At 37.5% G+C, this 19,505-nt stretch overlaps 1 protein-coding gene across 1 annotated transcript in view; it reads right to left on the minus strand.

The window, feature by feature from the left end:
* The window catches only part of LOC124164592 (protein piccolo-like), a 430,630-nt gene that overhangs the window by 276,626 nt on the left and 134,499 nt on the right, over positions 1–19,505 (minus strand). The window contains exon 2 of the mRNA XM_046542004.1: positions 10,471–10,522. The gene's annotated coding sequence lies outside the window, so the exon portion shown is untranslated. The remainder of the gene's footprint in view (positions 1–10,470; positions 10,523–19,505) is intronic.

The following is a 19,505-nucleotide window of genomic DNA, read 5'->3' on the forward strand; positions in this document are numbered from 1 at the left end:
AACTGGCGGGATGAGCAGAAAAGGCCACAGGACTTTTCGGGAGCACAGAACCCCCCCTCCCCATCTCCCCAAATAGAGTCGGTTCACAGATATGCTTCTTTGAATACGTACTAAAGATGAGAATCAACATTCAGCGAGCCAAGCAACAATATATTTCCTGATCTCTGCATTTCTCCAGGGTTTTCTTCCGCGTCAGCTTGTTTGTAGACAACAGTTTCGACCTGAAGACGCTGGCAGGATAGCCAGCGAAACTGTTGTCTACAAACAAGCTGACGCGGAAGAAAACCCTGAAGAAATGCAGGGATCAAACCATCGCCGCGGAAACCTACGTTCTAACAATATATTTCCTCTTGAGCCTTTTATTGGACATTTCATACCATTAAAGGAGACTAAACATCGATAGCTGAAACTGACAGTTAACAAAATTACCGTACACGAGTTCAGGAATGATAGAATAAGCCCCCATTATCAGGACAAATATTTATAGTCTTCTTTCCGGAAATATGTAACATTACACCAAAAACGAATGTTCCCCACAATGTAGATTTTAACCTCCAAATAGTGTTTCTTGGATCACGCCAAATACTGTATTGAGTTTTGTATTCCTTCATACTTCCACGCGATAAAACGGGACCTGTGCAACACATAGAACTTAGGTTGAGGAACGGAGACAAATTTATTCATCCTATCACTATATATTTCACACCATAACTGCAAATTGAACAAGGTAATCGGATATTGAGGTCGACAGTCGCGATGTTTGTAGGATGGAATATTTAATTCCCGGCGCAGGCAGACAGGCTGGTAATACGTTGTCAAGTTAACCCAAAGGTCAAATCCTTTTAATAGCCCCTTCGGAAAGGTTTATGAGTTTGTCTTCAGATTAAGGTCAAAAGTTGAACGGCGATATAAAACTAGAGAGGTGACATTCCCAGCAGCTGAAACCAATCCAGCATGTCACATTTACCATTTGAGGATATACCCATCGAGTTTCTAAACTACTCGCAAACTATTACAGGCAAGTAATCCTTGAAACCCGGATGTAGAGGTAATAACGCATTATACATAATAGTATAGTATGGTATTTTGGGGAGGCGACCGACAGCTGAGTTCATTTGCGCCATGAGGGAAAGGTATAGGAGGAAGGGTGGAGAGAAACCCGGCGTCGGCATTAGTCTGCTCTTGACGAAAGGCGCCAAGGGGACCACGGCTTAACGTCCCATCCGAAGGACGGAGTGTTTTCTTAAATAGCCCTCCACACAACATTCAAGCAGGGATCGGGCAGTCTCTGAAAATTATCTGCCAACGTCGGGATTTGAACCCGAGTCCACGGGGTGGGAAGCCAACACTCTAGCCACCACACATACACGATCCCTATACATAATAGTAGGTTGAAAACTACACCGATATAAATTTATTGAAATACAATGTCACCCATGTGAAGGATGCAAGATTTATTTTAACAGAGTATACCCCAAGACATTTTTCCATAAAGGTAATTATTTTCACATTTTACGTAATGTAATGTTGCCGAGGAATGCCCTGTGAGCATGCACTGCCTCCCTGTTGACACAAAAAAATTGATAACACTGCAGGACAGCGAGAAAAATATTGTGACTAGACATTAAATCATTTTCATCTCATAGTTTGCTTAATGCGATTGGTAAGACGTAGGCTATCACGTGGTGAAAAACTTAACATTGAATGGCATCGGTATAATGAAACTCCCTATAATATGAGAAAATGTCGACATAGCTTTAAAGAATTAGTGTCGTTCTATGACTACGTGAGAGCATTCATTTCATTAAAGTTACCGTTACTTGTTCGAACTTCGAAATTAAAATACTCACTTTTTTTCGAGTGATGATAAGTTTATTACTTATTTATTGCTTTACAATTTATCCTTTTTTCGAAAAAGCATCTTTTAAATCTAATTTATTTTCTATTTTCAATTGGTAAACCATGCAGTTGATTTAACTATATTTGTTGAAGAAATTTCTGCCAAGAAATTATAATTAACGTCATCTGTAGATAAAATGTACAACTTTTTTCCATCTGGAAATTTAGCCAATGGATTAGAGCACGATGGAACAGATTTTTAAGGCCTGATTCATGAGTATATTATAATCATTAGAAGCAAGCAAAATGGCCAATCCGAGCCAATCCGATAATGGGAAGTGGGTTATTAATCAACTATAAGATTCCATCGATGAAAGAAATGATATTCATCGGAAAAAAATATATTTTACATTCTGTGGACTTTCTGTTAATCAACAACTGTTTTAGTTTGTAAGTTCCTGCTAACACAAACACCAAACTACCCCAAACAACACAAAAAAACTGCGCAAAATAAATTGTAATGTAATCTGGCTGGTTGTGGTAAACATGGCTTACCGGCACGGCGTTTACGCGACTTCGGCGCGACATTTGATGTTATTCCAGACAAACAGTCGTAGGATATTAAGGAAAAAGCGTGCCACAAGTAACCCAAATCTATCAAGAAACTATAAATTTAATTGGGGGAGAGGTTGGCCAAGTTTTAGTAGACAAATGAGAGAACAATATGGTACCTAAAGCGTTCCACTGGTTAAGGCAACGGAGAAGAGTTCTCCAACTGAAGACGTCCTTGGTGGACAAGAGATAAAAGCGCGAGCATGATGAGATTACCGAGGAGGTTTGAATAATCACGAGACCTTTGCGAGAGCGAGCGAGGCGAGGAGTAAAGCGCTCGGCGCGTCGCGTCGCTCCTGTTTTCCTTCCGTTTTTTTTTTTATTTTTATCGCTGCGCGTCGTGCCGATTCGGCCGAAAAGATTTGCCACCCACGTAGGAACACTCGGTTCCGTCCCCTGTTTGTTTGCGGGGGAGACAGTGGCGACCTAAGACAGACCACACACTTTGGTAAGGAGAGATAACTTAAGAAAAATCATAAGGGGTTTTGACCACTGACGATGGATTTGAACCTTTCAGGCCACTGGGAGGAGTTCTACATTATTAACTATCTTCCATCAGCTTTGCAATTTTATGAAGATACCATGGTGGTAATTATTATTATTAAATTATTCCACCGATTAAGGTGGGTTTCCAAGAAGTATTCTGGCAGCCTCCCCTTCCTTCTTGTAGTGCCCCCTTAAATTTATATTAAGGCCTACTCCTTGTTAATATATCTAAAAATCCTATTCTCCTCCTTCCTCTGCCTACCCTCCACCACAGTTTTCAACATCCCCTCCCCGCTCAGTACCTTACCTTCTATCTCCAGCCTATTTCATCTAGAAGCTACCTCTCCTCACCCACCATATCCAGCACTTCGTCGTTCGTCCTCCTCCCCGTCCACTTCGCCATCTCCATTTTTCTCCACACCCACATCTCGAATGCCTCCAATCTTCTTTCGTCCTCCTTCCTTAATGTCCATGTTTCCATACCGTAAAGCGCTACACTCTACATCAGACTCTTCACTAGCCTTTTCTTCAAGCGTGATAATATTTGAATAATAATAAACTGATGTTGTAACTCTTATTTTATAATTTCTATTGAATCTGGGAATATGGCGACGAGTTGTCAAAAGATGAAGCAATGCGTCTTAATGTTAGGTAGGTAACACTCATGTAAAACTTAGAATGCCATCTTAAAATGTTCATGTTATATTCAGTAAAACCTCGTCAACGTTTCCTCCCCCTCAAATCTAAAGTTTATACTTCTGTGAAAGGTCAGGAATTTTTTCAAATTAGATTTACCGTAAAAAAGTGACTTGAGGAAATAAGTTAGAGTAAAAAGGCAAAATACTGCCAGTTAAGCTGAAGTTACGTGTCCTCTTAACCACCTACGCGCAAGTAGGGATATTTGGAAGGAGGCATGAACTTCAGATAACGCAGCCTCAACACCCACGGCCTAATAAAAACGAGGAGATAAGGAGACCACACGTGAAGCATCGACAAATAAACAATGATAATGCTCGATAACCCTGGAAACGAAGACGCTTGGATGCAACGTAATCGCTGCTTTCCAAGCAGGGTGACTCCATAGCCACGTTAAGCCAAACAACCGCTTGCTTAGATATTTACGCCGGAATCTCTGATATATGCATACGTGATTAAGTCTACGGTCTAAAATCGTAAAAGAAGCGACGAAGCCAAAACAATAAGCCTAAGTATAATTTCAACGATAATTTCAATCCTGATATGAAGTCAACGTTGATAAGACACACTTTCACCATCGTCAAAAGTGGGCGCAATTGCACAGTTTTTATATTAATAACAAAATTGGAAAAAAAATGATACCCGTAGCTGAAGTACTTCATTGATGGGTTTGATATTTCAGTTAAATATTTTATAAATTGGTATAGCAGATGCTCTCCATTAAACGGATGAGCTTTATTGATTATAGACTATTGATTACAGTCTATCTGGGATGTTTTCGGAAAAATTGCGAGAAAAAAATTGAAAAGTGTATTACATATCACGCCAACCACGCTCCTTGCTTACCTAGAAAGAGGATTAGATCCATAAATAAAATAATTGTTTCGCTGTAAATAATGCGGGGCACATTGACACAAGCCTTGTCTATTTTTTGTCTAAAAACGAGTACTTCCTTGAATTTATCCACCAGATAAGGCCGTTTATTTGACTTTTTTTATTGATTTACACGTAATTGTTATGACAACTGTTTCCATACAATTCGTATTAATATTGTCGTGTGCCAAACGACTCACGAAATAGGAACGTAGTTTTATCTCAGATGTTGGGATCTTTTCATACCTTCAGAGGTGGACTCGTAAAAGAAAAACACTCAGACGTTGATTGAGGAATTGGGAAAGTTAGCTTAGAGACCAGTTCGAAGATTCGGCACGTGACAATATTCTAGTGAATAATCTCGCAGAATTTCCTAACTTGAATTTAAAATTTTTGCATGCATTGCACAATTGCAGAAATGCATTATAAGACGGCATTTAGCAAATAGCTCTAATTCCAAATCGATTATATTCCCGAGTGAGGAAAATAGATGCAGTGAGACAGTGACGTAACTAGGAATTTCGTTCGGCGGGACTGGGGGTGTCCAAAATTAGGGGGAAAATAAAAAAAAAACACAGCACTAAAAGTAGAGGGTTTTAAACTAATTTTAACACTTTTAATAATAGAAAAAACTTCATTTTCAAAAAAAAATCTTTGGAAAATTTCATGATTTTTCAATATTTATTCTTCTTTCATGAAGCAAAGTGATTGTGTTTTTATATTTCGGGGTCGGGGGTCCGCACCCCGCAAACCTCCCCCTGGCAAAGCCACTGCAGTGTGAGGTGGGCTATGACGTGACCCGTTGCAAAACAGACTTTGAAACTAACAGCGAAACCAGTCCTCGCATCGTCTTTTCGAAGGTTTTGCACCGAGATGAGATTAGCCCAGCACGCAGAAAAGCCCTCATTTGATGGCGCGTGAAAAAAATCAGAGATGATCTTGCGGCCCTCTCCCGACAACCCCTGGGCGAAAGGTTTAGAAGAATGGGCCAACGCCGTACTTACATACAGCCACCCACATCTGCGAACAAGCACGTTTCTCCTATTCCGACAATGAGTCGTGAGTTGGCGAACACAAGGTCACCCGCAGCGGTTATATCCATCACACTCCGCGGAAAGACTTCAAGGCGTTCTGTAGCGTCAGGGGAGGGGTAAGAAGGAAAGGGCGAGGGGGGAGGGTAAGGAGGGGAGGGGGATGAAATTGAGCCTGTGAGGTTTGACTTGGACTGAAAGATAAATGCTTCTTTGGCTGCAATAATGGGCCCACAAACCATATTTTAGTTAATTTCATTGCCTATTGAGGTGATTATTTAAGTATTCAACCGATTAATACAGATAGAAAAATATTTTTTGTTCAGGAAAAATTCCGTAAGAACAATAATAATATTAAATTACATAAATAAATTACATTTCGCTAGCACATTACATTAAATGCAATATCAATTACTGCAATCATATTCCATTTCATGACATAACCATTCATAGCAAATGCATAAAAAAAGTCAAATTGAGCTATTTTCCGAGCCGGATTTTAAACAAAAAAATTCACATATTCTTCACTAAACAAAAAAAACGCTACAGCATAAAAATATGTACCATAATCACCAGAACAAAAATTTGAAAACAATAAGAGCAACTTCTGCCTTTATCGAGATAGTAAATAATCATAATGTCTTAGTTTAAAGGTTTTGACAGATATGCAATTTTAGACATCAGTTGGTATCTCATTCAAAATCCGAGAAGCGGTAACGATTAAAGATTTACTGTAAACAATAGTGCAATTCCCAGGGAAATACAACATATTCGGATCAGACCTAGTGTAAATTGTAGAGACAGAGGGACAAGTAAGGAACAAATCATACAGATACCTCGGTGAATTGTTTTTAAATAGAGCAAATAAAAAGGATTCCAGAAGGTATTCTCTACGGTATTTGACGTTGAGCCAACTTAGTTGCTTATAATATTGTGTGACTTAATTGCTTTTAATACGCCTCTGCGATTAAGGTAGGTTTCCATGAAGTAGTTAAGAAGCATTCTGGCAGCCAACCCTTCCTTTATGTACTTATAAGTTTTAAATGATTAATACATTACCAAAACTAGACGCATTACCTCACCTTAAGACGATTCGTAGCTATATTTCCAGATTCTACAGAAAAGATAAAATAAGAGATATATAGCCGATAAAATTATTACCATTAAAGTCTTCAAACGATTAAGATAGGTTCCATGGAGTACTCATGAAGCATTCAGGCAGCCTTCTCTTCCTTCACGTAATTACCTCTTCAATTGAAACAATAACGACTACTCCCTTTCGTTCAATCTAAAATTTTCATACTCTTCCTACCTCTCCTTCGTTTAACACTGTTCTCAACACCCTCTCCCCGCTAAGTAGGTACTCGCTCTATCCATACCTTCTGTCTCCTCCGTATCTCATCTAGAATCCCAAGTAATAATCGTGGAACAATAACAATAGGAAAACTTACCCAAGAATAACAGTACATGAACAAGTGACGAAGGGCGACAAAATCCTCCACCAAAACAATGTTTACAGCATGCGCTCACAGCGACTCGGACGGCAGTGTTGGCACGGCTGACGACTGATCTCGGCAAAGCTCGGGTGTCTTGCGCAGCGGTTGGCTCAGAGAAATTTTACTTGATTTTTCAGTCAGTTTTTTAAATTTGTTTCGATGGTAAATGGAGAATATTTAGGTAATTTTTGCGAGCTAACACATCCTTTTTTCATGTCCAAATTGGCTTTTGTAAGGCCGTTTTACACGGGGCACGTACTTGCACTAACATTTTCTGTACTTAAGAAGCATTCTGGAACCCTCCTTTTCCTCTTCAATTGAAACAATAAGGCCTCCTCCACTCCGTTCAATCTAAAATTTATATTCTCTTCCTTCCCTCAATCCTTGCACAAATTAGCCCTGAAGAAATTAGGATTCGTAAAGCGTACTGTGGGAAAATTTTCGAATGAGAAAGTAGAAGAAAGGTGCTATTTCACACTCGTCCCAACGCTAGTCCCAACTTCATTAGAGCACTTCATTTTTTATGTGTAAATGGCTGGTGTCCTAACACCCCCTGCCACACGCCTTTTAGGCGGCTTGAGGGGTATTGTGTAGATGTAGATGCACAATCTGACGTGTGTAGGAAGGCGCAGTCAAAATTGCGTCGCGTAAAGCGGTGAATTGCTAGAACACATGCGAGAATGCGTGGACGTGAGGTGAAAAAATAACCCTTGTTCTAATTTCGTTCATGCATTCGCTCAATTCCACGCCAAATTTAGAAATTAATGCATTTCTAACCGGTGCAATTCCATGCCCCGCGTAAAACAACCTCAACAATCGAAGACCCATGCAAGTTCCCCAATACAATCATAAGGAGCATGCACCTTCCATTTCAGGGGAGAGGGTGTTTGAGAGTAAGCAGGAGGGAGGATATCGGATGGGTGTAAAAATAAGACACGAGCCAAAGAGAAGCGGCGGAACGCTGGGAGCAATTAAAAAAATGAAAGGAAGCGATTCATTAAAACCTTTTGAAATCACGGGGGAAGTAGCACAACCCTTCTTAATGGATGATAAATATTCTTCTCTAATTTAAAAATTTACGATTTTCTCGATCTAAAACGTGAGCATGAGGATAATAAAATAATTCACTGCACCCATAACTCCAGTGCACAAGGAAATATTCAATTTCAAATGTGACATTCAAAGAGTTTCTTTTGGAAAACCTTGGAAATGTACTATAAAAAGGTATGGCTTGACCGACTCGTAAAGATTACGTTTACGATTTTAAGAAACTTTCTCGAAAGTTTGTTTTTTAAACTATTAAAAAGTTTCACAACTTAAATTTCGACTACCTCTTCCTTAGAAAGGAAACGGAATGTGTACGTTTCGTGTAAGTCACCATTATCAAAGGTGGAGCGATATCGATAATAACACACATAAAAATACTCATTGTTTTTTGCTTCGGTAGACTTGATTTCATAGACTTGATGTTGGGAAACGAGGTGTAGATTATATTAATGGAGCGGAAAAAATGTGAGAAATAACCAATTAACCAATTTCTTCTAAATTCCTGAGTTGTTATTTGATACTGAGATTACTGTTGTCGTTTTCAGTACAATCGTGAAATTCGGTACAAGCGAGAGTAATAGGTCGTACGTCGAAATTATTATGGTCATTTATGGTGTGCAGGTTTACAAGCTGAAAATAACCAATACACGCGACTTTTTCTAAATTCCTGAGTTGTTACTTGATATTTTGAATTATTTTTATCGTTGTCAGTAAAATGGTGAAATTAAGTGCTAGGACGAGAAATATGCCGTGCGCTAAAATGATGACGGCCAATTATGCTGTGCGTCGCAATTTGCCTTTGCAATCCTGTTCAAAATTATTATAGAAAAAACTTACAAAATCTGACTACAATATTCCTAGACAAAATTGAATGTCTAACAACATAACTAATTACTAAGGACGGCGGAGAATAAAATGTATACGTTTCATGTAAGTTACCATTATTATTAAAAGAGTGATTTTGATAATAACACACACATAACAATCCTGATTATTTTTTGACTTGGTAGACTCGAAAGATTTTGGATTATCCGTCGGAAGAGAGTGAATATTTCTGACTCGTATAAAGGTTCTATAAATTCCTCTCCAAACGTTGACCTTGAATACCTCCTTTCCCTATTGGTTTTTCCTGCTCATTCGCCGCTATTCCCTCGCCGATATTTTTTTTTGCGTAATCCTCGTTGGATGTATCGGTTAATATCGGTTTTTCCTCGCATTCTTCCCGCGTTTGCCTCTTCCCGCTCCATAATAATTTACGCCTCGTTTCGCAACTGTTTCCCTGCTTGCGAGCGAATTCTTCCCCGCTCATTCCAGAATTTTCTCTCGTACATGATTGACATCGCTATCATCTGATATTACTTTCAATTTTAATTTTGCACACTAAATACCTTCATTTTCCAAACCTTTACTTTTATTGTGATACCAAGATGTTGAATGACGTCGAATTTAGTGATAAATTTGTTCGTTGCCCAAGTGTCTTGTGAGTATCTGGTTTATTTCTGTTATTACTTGATATTTTGAAATGTTGCCTTTAGCGAAATTAGGAAAAAGCAAGAGAAAATAGGTGGCATGTCGAAATTACGAAGGTAAATATTGTTTTGCGGGTTTACAAGCTACAAACCTGGAGAATTCATAATCCTCCAGTAAATTCGCCTAAGCAATCCTTTCAAATATTGTCATATCAAAAAATTAAAATAGCGGACTACATTATGCATAGAAAGCTGTGCTACTTTACTCGCTATTCTGTGGTGTGAAGGCAGTAGGCATGATGGTGAGGAAACTAGCCGATGTCGTCATAGTTACTGGTGACGTATGCGAGAGTATGGGGTTTCTGGGTGATGTCAGTGACTACAGAATGCTAACGAAACGATAGCTCGAGAAGAAGTAAGTTTTTAGGTAATGATATCGAAAAAGAGGTAATAAAACCAGAGAGGTAAATTATAGCAGTCTCTTTGATGAAATTTTCTCCCTTGAAAATTTGTTTGCGGTTAAATTCGCATCGCAGCTAATCTAACTACTTTATATCCCATCCACTTTTTATATGTATAAATGAAATTTTTAACTCAGATTTAGCTCGAGTATTCAGGTACCTACTATAATAGATGGAAGTAAAAAATAGAAACTTCTTATAAATCCCCTAGAACCAACCATGAGTTTTATCTTTAGCATCAAGAGCACTATCCTCATTTACCAGCCATATTCTTCTAATACCAAAGGAATTCGTCTTCTTTTAGCGATAATTTTTAATAAATTCAATAATAAGTAGTTATTTTATGCTTGTTAAGCGTTATCCACCCCTTAACTTTATGTTACCATGGCATTGAAGCATCCTGGAATAACTCAAAAATTCCCGTTATTCGCACAAAATAAAATGGGCAGGTTCCACTCACCATATCAGCACAGCAGGGGCGGTTAAGTGGATTTTATAAGCCAAAGTTCCATCTGAAACGAGAAAAAAAGAAAGAGAAGTTAAGTCAGGCGATGTATCGTAACTTCATGCATTTTTATCAGGTGGAAAAAAAATCAATGGCCTACTCTTCGCGAGAGAGACGGAGCGTCGCTTTGGAATTCCCAACGAAATGACCCACTTAGCTCCAAGGAGCGAGTCGCAAGGGGAAAGCGAAGAATGGCGAAGGCCCGCACAGTATTCCGTCGGGCGCACAGCTTATGAAAATAGCTCCTCTCTTTATAACGAGCACACGAAAAATATACGTGCACGACCAACGAAAATATCAGTGCGTAATGATAATAATTTTATTGCTCCATCTCATTTTACGAAAAATATGAGTTTATACGGTTATGAGAGGGTGGCTGGTGCCGAAATAAAAACTAATGATTACTCACAAATATGATTTTCTCTTTATTCTCTATCAAGTATGCTTCGTTAGTTCTCTCATTTAAGACTCAACAATGAATGGAATGGATACATGTGCTCCATAAACAAAAAAAAAACGAAAAACAAAGAAAATCTCGAACCCGGTTAACAAAACAAAAATGAAGAATACACACAGATAAGCCATAACAACGGTTAATTTTCCTTGTAGTAGCTGGTTGAAGGGTTGCAATACCACCAACATTAAGTTGGAGTCCTTTGATCACTATTATTATGGACCTGTTTCAAGAATTCAATCAATTAATTCCATGGATAGTAATCAAGAGTTTCGATAACTTTCGTTAACGTTGAAATAAAAGATAATGCATAGTTATTAACGTTGAGTGACAATTATCTTCATCAAATTTGTAATCGTTCACAGAAGATGCAAAAAACATAACGTTTACCAATTAGAACAAATTTAGCAGTTTCCATTACTTCTAATTAACGAAAAAACCCCAGAGTTTACAAGACATTACTTAAATACGACTAATAGGAAATAAATATAAACACTGTAGACATGGTATTTAACAAGCACACAAACTAAACAACCAGATGGCGAATGCACAGTTCCAAAAGAATCCAGGGATAAATAATAGGCAGACACGTCTAAGAGGAAAATATGAAGGGATGGTAATTGATGCAAACACAAGAAACCAGACAGCAAGCCATAAAGACGAAAACGGTCCTTCGTCTGACCCACTTCTTAGCGAGAGGAATGAAGACGCTTCAATAAATAAATAAATAAATATATATTTATCCCTTTACGTATAGGATCCTCGGATGAATCGAATGAAATGGCTTCGACAATAAGTAGGTCGGAAAGATAAACGAATTCAGATGTCGTGCTCGCAAGATAATTGATAATGCGATAGAGACCAAGATAACGTGGTAGTCGTTTAAATGCCATCTAATAATAACTACAGCTTCAGATATTTTTGAATCCCTCAAGTTTTTGACATGTCACAAATGGTGTATATTGTGTATGTTTTGAATTGTAGACGTTTATCTACAGTTTTTAAATACGTTTGCATTGACGCTATCGAGGGGTAAGGTGGAAGAGGGGACTTCTTTGTCTCAATCTTGCCCAGATTATAAAACTTATAATCACAACGTTAACGAAGGTTTTTAGAAACTCCCGAGCACTTTCCACGGCATTTTAAGACAGTTCTATAATAAAATGATGAACGATAAATTCAGGGATATATTTTTCCGACCAGATAGGCGTGGGAATTCGATTTTCTCCGAAAAAGAAAGGACTTCAATAAATGCTAGGCGTAATTTCGTTAGAGCATTTCCTTTCTATACGTGAACGTCTGGCGTTTTAATTAGACGGCTTACGGGGTAGCATATATATATGTAATGACAGTGATCTAAAGACTTCCACTAAATCTTTGTAACGTCCGTTAAATGCGATCCTTAAATCGTTGATTGCGTTGGTACTACGAAAAAGGAGTTAAAATTTTCGGGCGATTTCCGATTCCAAGATAATTCTAGTTTAAAATATACATTAAGGTCATCTCTTCGTAATGTTTACTCACTATTTCACTCAAATGGACATTTGAGGGTAGAGCTCACCAATAATTAAGCCACAGATTAGCGATTTTATGCACAATATGGGTGGAGGGGACACGTCGCATATCGTGGTTTTTTTGAGTGTCCAAGAACTTCATTCGGGATTTGAACTAGGTACCTTCGATGGGCAGCCAAACGCCCTACCCACTCGGACCAAAGGTTATAAAATATTTATTTATCATTATTTTTAATAATTCGCAGTATTTACGTAAAATTAGTCGGACACTCCAAACGAAGCGAAAGGAAAATAATATTTCACTGATTATTAGTATATTTAATTGGTTATCTGGAGTATGGGGAGTCGATTACATAATGGATGATACTAAAGAAGGCGGTGACTCCATCAAACATCACACGCATGAGCAACACGACGCGCATCAAGCATTAAACTCAATGACCTTCACTTAACCATAGTAAGTGACCTTATACCACGACAAGTGTACGCGCTAGGGCTATTTATTTGCATGCGTAATATACTTACATACCTACTATCACCTATGTAAACAGTACAATACGCCAGATCAACCGATAGGAAAAATATGCTCGCCATGGCATCGGAATTTCTACTCACTAGAGTCGCCATATCGTAGTATCAAGTACCTATGGGTTCTTTCTGCGCCCAACAACATTAGGCAAATCCCCATGTTAAAGGGATTTTATATCGGGAAAGATGGAAAAATATGTACGTACATAGGTAAGCCTATTGCGACGGAAATATCACCTTGAGGTGTAGAGAAGGAAAATATACACATCCCCTCCTTTTCGGATAGAGTCTACGGCTTCCTCCCGTGAGAACAGCCCATAAGCCCAGGCTATTAATGGGGTTCCATTATATTTAGCACCCCCAAACCATACAACAACCCTCGGATAATCACCGAGGGAGACCAATATTCTACCATCGTCGTCCCGGTCACCTGGTGGAAGGCACACCCTTGCCAGAACGGAAGTCGATTAGATCAAAGGGAATAAATTCCTTCACGAGACGGCGAAGTTTACTGTGCATTCTTTTTTTTATTTTCCGAAAAAAATGAAAGGAGTCAAAAACTAGCAAGAGAACGGAGATTCTTTTGACATACGAAATCAGGGATAGCAAAGTAAGTGACCTTCTGGATGCTTTAACGTAAGTCCTTCATAATTTAATACCTTACTGCAGTACTTACTATTACTTATTAGTTGTGTGAAATTTTTACATTTCCGGGTCCAATATTGTCCTCTAGTCATTATTTCTATCCTGTTCCCCAAAGTCTCAGAAACTTTCAGAATTTCAGAGAGAAATACTCAGCCTATATTTAGTTTTTTTCGTTACTCATAGTTTTACTCAAGATTTCACAGAATCAATTGAGTCTACTTATCGCATATTTTACTGCACCCAATTCCTTAATATATCCATTTCTGGCTGCACAAATTAAGTCTCACATTTACAAAACTCGTTATTTCGGGTTATATAACGCGTATTTTTTTGCAAAAACAATATTCCGTCAGCGATTTTGATAACTATGACAGGCTCTTGATTTTATTTTAGGTCTTGTGTTAGCGAGGACCATTATTGTTGACGGAATATCAAAGAGTATATTTTATAATAAATTATTATCATTATTATTATAAAATATTTAGAACAATTTATAAACTCATATTATGGCATTTAACTTAACTTCAACAACCCTCTACCCAAAAGTCGTCGCACGTAAATTACATTTACCTTACGTGATGCATATATATTGTTTAGACCGTCAATTATTTCATAGAAACTCTTAAACGTTAATTACTGATATTATTAGCTAATACAATCATTAATTAACTATATACTGTTCTTTATATTATTAACTAATTATACTAATATTAAGTAACTATATCCACACTATACACCCTATCTCACTTGCGTGTAGCCTATTCTTGAAGAACAGAACAGAAGCAAAGGAGTTATTATTCGCTCTCAGGAAAAGAGAATTCAACAGCGGTTACGAATGTGAGCGTTGAAACGCGGATGAATAAGTTCAAGTTCTGACTTATGATTGAGCTAACACACTTATGATCTGCTTGCTAATCAGCCACTGGAAAGAACCACAGAATAGATTGCGAAAAAACAGGGTTGCCGCTTTAACACGTACTCGAATTAGGCGAAGAAACCGTTAGATTTTTTTTTAAGAACCGAAGCCACCGACTGGTGCTCGACACAAACAAATCTTTTAGCGTCGATTAACATCGCAGACACGGACTGCCAATTCTACGAGTAAGGAATGACTTCTACGACAACGATCCGGATTCGCCGAATGGCGTACTATATATAACAAGTGAAATATAGATATATATCTGAGGAGGATAAATACCTGTAAGCTTATATTTCTGCAAGTAAGTTATACTTGGGTCATCGCCTGTTTGATTGCGTTAATAGATTTGAACATTTCAGTTATTTACCCATTTTTAGTTGAACACAAGTATTACAAAGATTTTTGCGTACGTATTTGATGAATGAAGAAGCAAAAAGTAGTTTAAAACTAGAATGCCGGGGGGTGTCGTTTTGACAACCCAAACGAATATTTTTTTCGGAGCTGGCCTTTTAATTGTGTCGAAGAAAATAAATCTTTCGCTGACTTTTATTCATTGTTAGGTCACCAAATAATCGGTTGGTTCAAAACAGAACGAAATACACTGACTCATGTTTGTGAATTTCGTTCTGTTTGAATGATACCGACGATTCAGATGAATAATAATCATCATCTTCAGGCGTAAATTGATTATTTTCATTGATGATGATGAATTAATTTACTCCCTATCATTCATCGAAATCCGGATCGCTTCAATTTTATAAAAAGAAGAGGTATAAGTAATTTATATTAATCCAAGAAACTTTCAACCAAAACGACCCAACAAAACAATGATCGAGGACAAAAATATTTTAACCTAAAACCAACGAACTAGCCGCAACCGGGTCCTGCTGGAATGAATAGTTTTCGATTTGTCTGAAATTTTTCGAAAAAAAACGTAACAATTCAAATCTTACTGCGCCTAAAATTTTAAACATTTTTTATGCATTTCTGTGCCTATGTACCAACAGTTGATAAGCAAGATTGTACAAAAAGGTCGATAATGAGCTAACAGCAATTACGCATGAGTACTCTGCATAGCATTTCACTTGCCGCATTAACGTTACTTTCACAACACAACAAATAGGAACTCCAAAAATTTGAAAAGATTCACTTTTTAAATCCACGGTAACAGATTACTTATAACCAGATGCTATAGGTATCGCTCTTCAGATCAGACTCTTCACTAACCTTTTCTTTACGATCTAACATAAAGATCCCCTCTTAAGTTCCTTCCTGTTCATGAACGCCTCCTTTGCTAATACAATCCTCTTCCTGTTGCCCTTAACAAATCAAAATAAAAGCAATTAAAAGATTAATTTACGAAAACATGCTACAATTGGCCTAACCTCACATGCTATCCTAACTTATTCGTTCTCCTACGCGTTTAACATACAAATATTACAAAAGCGGAACCTCAATTCGGCCTCTATATGTGTTGGTACCCACAGCGGATATAAATGGGTTGACAAAAGTCGCCATTCGCGTCGCTGACGGACAAACTGATCCGAGTTTTACGGGGAAATAAGGCATAATTAGTAGAGATAATGGAAATTTATGTACACGATGATGTGATCTATCAAATTTATAAAAACTCAATGCTATACCTCGCAATTATAAACATTATATTGTAAAAAAAATGGAAGAAAGGATTGACATTGAACTCATCACCGCGCCGCGGACATTTTTGAAAACCGATTAAAATGCGACCGAAGTGGCAACAGAAATCAGCCTTCTACGGGATGGAATTGGGCCTCTTCTTAGCATCACGGAGTGTCTTTACTGTGCTGACCGTAACGGAAAGAAGCACCACGAGGTAAAAAAACATACGCCTGGGGCAATAAAAAAATTAACAGTCCGAAATCTGGAGGAGGCTCGCTAGGAAAAGAAGAAAAATCGTTCAGCTTCTCGGAGGAATATAGGGCAAACGCCATATAGTGAATCGATATCGGTACACACACACAAAGCTTCGGACCTTATTTCCCACTCCGCGGAGGATATTCAGCGGTCGTAAAAAAACGGAGTCCCTCACGGAATGGAACAAACACACAATCTCGGGAGAGTGGGTAAGCCATATTTTAAAGCGGCCATGATTGCAATAGAACGATTGCGCAGTCGAGGGAAAAACAATAAGGAAACGCAAACACACCGCCGACGCCGCGATAAGAGGAATAAGGACCAAGACTCATTACTCCAGTTTCTCCAGCTTTATGCGCGAATATAAGCGTTTGCGGACGCAAAAATATACAAGACGATCGCCGACAACGCATTGAAAATCGCGGTGCGATGGCGTCGGAAGAACTACTTTCATCTCCCCGATAAATTAATCCGGAAGTAGCCATAAATTTTCACTGATTTTGAGAAGAATCCGAGTATGAATAATTTATTGATATTCAGGGAGAATTTCGGATTATTACGTAGAAAAGCATTAAGCTTTCTTGGGTCATTAGAGCTGTTGATCATGTTTTACGGGTGTGCCGCGTACAAACTCACAAAAAAACACTTAATTACGCGGGGCATACCTAAAAGCATTATCAATAGTAGAAGCAAGAGGTCAGAAGTCTTTTTTTACATGCCTCTTTATCATTAGCGTTTACATTGACGCCAAATTTTGAAACATAAAGTTGGAAATTAAACCGCGGCAAAACTTTTCAGTATATCACTTTTTTGAAATTAATAAATATCACACATTCGCGAAATAAATAATGGTGCAAGAAAAAACGTTAAGCGATAAACACGTAAAAACTCGACTACCAACCAAAGTAAGCGCATCGCATGAAAACTCAAAATTTTGTAGCGGAATATTTTGAGGTTAAAAATCATAATATCCCTTGAATAAAGACTAACAATTAGGATAACTCTTTTTTAATTCATTATTAACATAACCAGTGACGTTACCCATATGCATGTCTACGCACACGACTACCAATCGGGAAGGAAGATGAAAATACGTAACAAACAAAATTAATGGTTATTATTATTATAAAGGTGGTGCTTCATTATCGCACTCAATTTAATTCCTCGTAATTTCTAGGCTTTCTTTCAGCCTGAAATCCTCACAGACATTCTAGAATACCAGTAAAATGTCGCAAAAGTTATAATTAATCAGCACTACCAAATTATAGTAAAATCGAACAGTTTATAGCACGTACTATTTTCTTATGGGAAAAATATGAAAAAGAAGTAAATAATTGGACAGTAATTTTCCAGCTTCTGCATTTACGAAAAAGAACTTCACGAATTACCCGAGAGCATCAAATGTTACAGAGTCTTTGGTTCAGCGTTTATAGTCGTAGTGTTTCAGATTAAGTATCGTATGAAAAAAATTCCATAAACTTATTTTCAAAAGCAAAAAATTTTAGAAAGGCACAGTGATTTTAAAAAATCAACTCATATATTTTTAAGCACTTCAACACCGCATAAAGTTCACGCACATCTGTTCCCGATTGCTCGTAATGCAGCCGCCAGTGTAATATTTTTGAAAATTACCTCCCCGGATAAGCAGTCAAATGATGTCGAGAGTTTTTTTTATTAACAATCCGACCTCATTTTTGATGCAATTTTATTCATGAAACTCGCGATCATTTTTTTAAAAATCCACATTTCGTAAAAAACAAACTAATTCAAATGGATGCGGATGAACTGCTCGACCGAAAAAAAAATTATAAAGTAACGACGAATCAGCAGAGAGGGTTTCATTTTTTTAATCGCATCAAATTTGAAATCGAACGAGGGATGTGACTCAACCGTTAAATGTAATTATTTGATCATCAAATAAATGATAAAATTAAGAGCATTCGATACGGAGATGGGAAATACGCTTCAGAGAGCATTTGGTTTCAACGCTGATATCTGCAGGGTAAAATTTCTATCTCTGCCAAACAACGAAAACAAAACCTGAATAACGCACCTCGGTGAATTGAAACGAAATTTCACAAATTCCAAATGCAGAATTTATGTTGGATTCATTAGCTCACATTGCAAGATGAAAGAGAACACCGTGATTAACAACGTTATCATTAGATTAATTAGCTCATTTAATCATTAATAATAATCCATAGAGAATACGTAATACTACACAAAAATATTTTATTTTTTAAAACCGCATTTGCGTATTTATTTTCAAGCAACCAGTAAAACAAAGCTTTCTCTTTGAACCGTAACATTACAGAGTAAAAGCCGTTTCAACGAAACGCATGCTATTAAGTCTTACACCATGATAACAACGTTGAATAAGCCTCTTCATTGCACATAACTCCTATCGGGTATGACATAAACTCGTTTGCGCAAGCGAAGGCAACAATTCTCTTTAAATTCTTTCCGATGAAATAAATACCAGAGCAATGATGAAAAACATTCCTGTTACTTGAGTACCTACGTGCAGAATAACATTGAATCGGAACATCGGTTTGTTTAAATTACTTAGTAATTACTGACCGCTCACACAAAGGATCGCAAGTACTGATGAAAAAGCCTTACAAATAAGGCGAGCCCATGAATAACTGCACACGATTCGAAATGAGAGCGAGTTCAGTTCAAAAAGGCTCGAAGAAAACTGATTCATTTGTAATGGTAGCAGGAAAATAGCAGAAAAACAGCTAATGCAAATCAGGCGCAAAAATCATGTTTGAAATTAATTATAGACTATTGTGTTGGAACACAAAAAATTAAATTATATGAGCTTTGCGTTTACAGTTTAAGTGAAATATTTAATTTTTTTAACAGAATTAAAGTTAGTGCCTGAAAAAGAAAACAGGCCGTGAACAGAAAAATGAGCAGAAAAATGCAAAGCTATTTGACGAATAAAATATGTAAATTTAAAATATGGAAAGTAATTCTTTATTCTAAAGAGAGATTTTATAACCCCTAGTTTCTTACTCTACTCGTATTTTGA

This window comes from Ischnura elegans, chromosome 8, assembly GCF_921293095.1.
Source record: "Ischnura elegans chromosome 8, ioIscEleg1.1, whole genome shotgun sequence".
Taxonomy (NCBI): Eukaryota; Metazoa; Arthropoda; class Insecta; order Odonata; family Coenagrionidae; genus Ischnura; species Ischnura elegans.